At 48.5% G+C, this 5,574-nt stretch overlaps 1 pseudogene; it reads left to right on the top strand.

Moving 5' to 3' along the window:
• Nucleotides 1-1,381: 1,381 nt before the first annotated feature.
• On the top strand, nucleotides 1,382-5,022 carry LOC136663863 (zinc finger protein 135-like; annotated as a pseudogene).
• The last annotated feature ends 552 nt before the right edge of the window (nucleotides 5,023-5,574 follow it).

Raw genomic sequence — 5,574 nt, 5'->3', positions numbered from 1 at the left:
CAAGATGACTATTGTTTTGCAGCCCCACTGGGGTGTGTTGGCTTGCTTGGGTCACAGCCCGAAGAGTGCCCAGCCAGGCTCCCCTTCCTTACTTAAGTGGGTGAACCAGGAAGGAGAGAGGGCTGTGAAGCAAGCCCAGGCATGGCAGCAAGCAGTGACCTTGAGAAGGGAAGTGGGGCAGGGGAGCCCCACGGCAGTCCCAGGCAGAAGGGTTGCAAAGTGCAGCCCCCCACTATTCCTGGCAGTGCTTTTTCTAGTATACCTCACATGCCCACCTGAGGAGAGAATCCGTCAGGTGGAGGAATCCAAACTCAGGACGCATCCCTGTAATCATCCTCTATGAGAGGACGACTTGAGGGGCACCAAAGTCTGAAATGAAACAGGAAGTTGCAACGGAAACTCGTGGAATTATCACACTTGCTGTGGTGTCACACAAGGGGGAATCTGAACCCTTGCAGGGACTCGGCAGCAAAGCCCATTGAACACTGCTGGCAATGGGGCCCGCACCAGCCTGCCGGCGCTGAATCCAAGCGCCTGGCTGCTGGTGGAGAAAAGTCAACCGCCAAGTGGTTCAGGGGCTGGAAGAGGGTGGCAGGAGGGTATTCCAGAAGCGAGGGAAGGTGTTACAGGGTGGGGGGATGGTGGAACAGTGGTGGGATAGACACAGCAGTGGGGATTGGCAGAGAAGGCCTCTGCTGTATCCTAACCTCCTTCCCTGCCCTGCAAGCTTTAAACAGAACTTGTGTCTGTTTTGCTGACACAAAAACAGAACAGGATTTGTGTCAACTGTTTTGCTGGTACAGATCCAAGAATCCACACTGGGCAACTTGTGGCTTTAGCTGGTGCAAGGGAACAAATGTCCCCTTACCCCAAGTAGATATCAGGCCTCCTCCTTACCTGTGCTGGTTACAGTGCAAAGAATATGGCCCAGTTGTGCTGGTGCAGCTTAAAATTCGGCTGGCATAGGGTGGGTGAGGATTCCTCCAGAGTTTGATCAAACGTGTCTTTCTGAAACTCAAGAGCTCTTGAGAGGTGGTGGTCAGAAGGTGCCTTTTCTGCTCTTCCAGCAGAATATTTGAATGGGAGCCAGGAAACTCCATTTGAATGAAAGGAGTAAGCAAGTGTCTGAGAAAAATTGAGATGTGGTTAAAAACCCAATCCTATTTGGATCTACTCAGAAGTAAGTCCTCTTGTGTCCTGATCCCAGGTAAATGCGCACAGGATTGTGTCCTCAGTCAAGAACTCCCTGACTGGGAGCAGGGAGACCTCACTAAACATCAATGAACTCGCACAGGGGAGAAGCCCTATGAATGCTCAGAGTGTGGAAAGTGCTTCAGTGTGCAGGGAAACCTCAGAAAGCATCAGAGAACTCACAGGGGAAATGCCATATAAATGCTTGGAGTGTGGAAAGTCCTTCAGTCAGAAAGGAAACCTCACTAAACACCAGCGAACTCACACCAGAGGGGAGCCATATAAATGCTAGGCATGTGAAAAGATCTTAGGTTGGAGTGAACACCTCACTTTCCATCAGGGAGCTCACATGGGGAGAAGCCAGATCATGACTTGGAGTGTGGAAAGATGTTCAGTGTGAGCCTACATCTCCCTGGACATAAAAGTATCTGCACAGTAGGGAAATGATAGAAGTTAGAAGGATGTTCTGCCAAATTCCCAATTCAGTCTCTACCTGGATAATTATGCCCTTTAGCTAATTAGCACCCCTTTTTCACCCAAGAATGACCCTGGTTCTGCCGTGCAGGGTAGCTGGGCTGTTCAACCTGCAGAGGTCCTCTCTCCTGCTAGCAGCCTCCCACCAGTACAGCAGCCCCTTGGTCTTCAGCAGGTCTTGGGTACAGCAGCCACACACCAAACTCCAGTGGTGTGTTCCACCATCAATTCCTTAGTCCATTAATCCAGTCTGTCCTTCCTCAAGCTTTCCTCCTTCTGTTACCCACAAACTCTTCCTGCCTCAGGTGCTCCTTATATTCCTATTGCCTTCAAGTGGCTGCAGCTGTGCAGCACACTCTCTGGAAGCCCAGGCCTTACCCTTAAAGGGGCTGCTGCTGACACCACAGCCTGCCTCCTTGCCAGATCTACTGGGATTCCAATACAAGGAGCAACAAGCATGCTGTACATTTCATATTCCATGTCACTGACCAAATCCTGTGGTGGATGAGCTGCAGCCGTGATGGGCAACAGAGCTCCAAGTGACATGTCCTCCTTCTGCCTTGACCAAGTGGTTCTCAAAAAAGTTAGCGCCAGGACCCACTTTTTGAACAACAATCTATCAGGACTCACTAGAAGTGATGTAATTATCATGGAAGTTTTGTCCTGGCTGGAAGTGGCATTATCAAGCTGGAACATTTTTAATGACACTCCCCCCCATACGACAAAGTCAAATCTAATTAAGAAAATCAAAAGTACAGATAAATTATAAGTTTTAAAAAATTATATAAAATAAAGAAGAAGCTCCCAACTTTTCCAAGCAATTGCTGATTAGAAATAATTCCCCCAACATCCCAGTGGCTACAATCCTATCCTCAATTACTCTGGAGTGAGCCCCCCTGACTATCATGGTTAAAAGCATATACAGAGTAGCCAGTTAAATGGACGGATCTGTCACATTTCCCCACAAGCATCAAGTGTCATATATTAAAAGTAAAATACACATTGAAATGAATTAAATGGGGACCCACCTGAAACTGGCTCCCAACCCACAGTTTGAAAAACACTGCCATGGCTTATGTTGCAGATAATGGGGGAAAACTCTAACCACCAGGGAATGTTGGAGGATGAAAAGTAGGCAGAGCTGGCCACTTCCCCAATATACCTGAGGCATCTGTCTCAGTCTGTCTCATGGATGGGCCGGCTCCCAGAATTTAAACCATGGTGTTTCTCTCTCTCTCTCTCCCCCTCCCCCGTTATATGCAACTTCAGCACTGCATCTCATTAGCCTATTACTTACCCAGAAAGCAGGCCAGGTTCAGATGTCTACCAGCATATGGCCTTGTGTGGATGTCTTGGGATGGAATATCCAGAACCACACAAGTCCCTGTAATGCTCTTGGCTAAATCCATTCCCTGTAGCGGGCAGCAGCTCAAGCGGAATGACCCTAGTTGGCTGTATGGTCAGGGCAACTGGCTTTTATCTGACTGCTTGTGTTGCTTGATCTGGTGACACTTGATCTGACTGTGACACTTGATCTGGTGCCACAGAAGGGGAAACTTAATGCTTGCAGGGGCTGTAGCGGCAAAGGACCAATGAAGCAAGAAGGTAAAGCAGCAACCAGTGCAGGGACTTGAAGAGGGTGTTCCAGTGACAGGGAGAGGGTATAACACCGTTAAATAGCTGACATTCCTTTTCTGACCTGCATCTTGCCAGTTTTCTGTCTTCATTCCTCCAGATGATGGGGGGGAAACTGAGGATGACAGAGAAGAACATGGAGCGTTGGAAAGAGCCCAGCATAAGGAGGGAGGACAGCAGAGGACAGAAGCAGAGGAGGAAGGGGAGTCTCATTGTTTTCCTTCTCGGCATAAATACTCCCCTGCACCTCAGAGAACTCCAGCAGAGGAGAAGCTGTATGAATGCTCAGAATGTGGAAAGAGCTTCAATCACAGACGAAACCTGAGCATACATCAACGAACTCACACAGGGGAGAAGCCCTATAAATGCTTTGAGTGTGGAAAGAGCTTCAGTCACAGTGGAAGTCTCACTGTACATCAGAGAATTCACACAGGAGAGAAGCCGTTTAAATGTTTGGAGCGTGGAAAGAGCTTCAGTCAGAGTGTACACCTCACTTCACATCAACAAACACACACAGGGGAGAAGCTGTATGAATGCACAGAATGTGGAAAGAGCTTCAATCACAGACGAAACCTGAGCAAACATCAACGAACTCACACAGGGGAGAAGCCCTATGAATGCTTGGAGTGTGGCAAGAGCTTTAGTACAAGAGGCACCCTCCGTATACATCAACGATATCACACAGGGGAGAAGCCCCATGAATGTGCAGAGTGTGGAAAGAGCTTCAGTCAGCTTGGACACCTCCATCGACATGAACGAACTCACACAGGGAAGAAACCATTTAAATGCTTAGAATGTGGAAGGAGCTTCAGCAATGACAGCAAACTCACTACACATTGGAGGAGTCACTCAGGGGAGAAACCATACAAATGCTCGGAGTGTGGAAAGAGCTTCAGTCAGAGTGGAAATCTCCGTCTACATCAACGAACTCACACAGGGGAGAAGCCATATGAATGTGCAGAGTGTGGAAGGAGATTCAGTCAGCATGGACACCTCCATCTACATGAACGAACTCACACAGGGGAGAAGCCATATGAATGCTCAGTGTGTAGAAGGAGCTTCAGTGAGCAGGGAGCCCTCACAAGACATCAACGAACTCATACAGGGGAGAAGCCATTTAAATGCATGGAGTGTGGAAAGACCTTCAACCAGCAGGAAAGCCTCAGAAAGCATCAGAGAACCCACACAGGGAAGAAGTCATATCGATGCTCAGAATGTGGAAAGGGCTTCAGTCAGAGCGGAAATCTCCGTCTACATCAACGAATTCACACAGGTGAGAAGCCCTATGAATGCCCAGAGTGTGGAAAGAGCTTCAGTGTGCAGGGAAGCCTCACAAAGCATCAGAGAACTCACACAGGGGAAATGCCATATAAATGCTGGGAGTGTGGAAAGTCCTTCAGACAGGGTGGAGCCCTTACTGTACATCAGAGAATTCACACAGGGCAGAAGCCATAGAGATGTGGGGAGTGTGGAAAGAGCTTCCGTGATAGTGGATCACTCTCTAAACAGCAACAAACTCACACAGGAGAGAACTCACACATATAAATGCTCAGAGTGTGGAAAGAGCTTCAGTGACAGCAAAAACCTCGCTAGACACTAGCAAACTCACAGGAGAGAGGAGCTATATAAATTCTAGGAGTGTGAAAAGAACTTTAGTTGGAGAGATAAATAAATAAATAGGAAAGCATTTTAAACAGACAAATTGTTGACTGGAAAGCCTCTTCCCCCCCCCCCCAATGATTAGCCCTGGTGTGCGAGGGTGGGATAAACTTACCCTTCCCTATGAAGTCATTTTTCCTGCTGAGGTTACCCCACCGTTGGCTATTTTTGGCTGTTGCAAAGAGCCTTCTGAGAGTTGCAGAACTTCCAGTGTCACAGTAGATAGTATCTTGTGCGATGAAACTACTTTAAATTCTCCGTGACTTTTTCTGGTAGGGCCGGGGCAAGGGAGCAATGACCTTCCGTCCCACCATTCTTGGTGATTTTCATGTTGTTTCCGCTTCAGTCTGGACAGCGCAGGGGCTAGGGTGTTAGCCGAGGACCAAGGAGCCCTGGGGTTGAAATCTCCCCCAGCCAGTGACACCCACTCACAAGGTGACCCCTTCACTCAGCCAACCCCTCCTGGCCTAACCTACCTATTGCCTCCAAGAATTTAAACCATGTTTTCTCTCCCCACCTCCCCATTATATGCAACTTCAGCACTGCAACTCATCAGAAAGCAGGCCACTTTCAGATGTCCACCAGCATCTGGCCTTGTGTGGATGTCTTGGGATG

Source organism: Tiliqua scincoides, chromosome 13 (assembly GCF_035046505.1).
Source record: "Tiliqua scincoides isolate rTilSci1 chromosome 13, rTilSci1.hap2, whole genome shotgun sequence".
In the NCBI taxonomy this organism is placed as follows: Eukaryota; Metazoa; Chordata; class Lepidosauria; order Squamata; family Scincidae; genus Tiliqua; species Tiliqua scincoides.
This window is presented reverse-complemented; position numbering and strand designations above follow the sequence as displayed.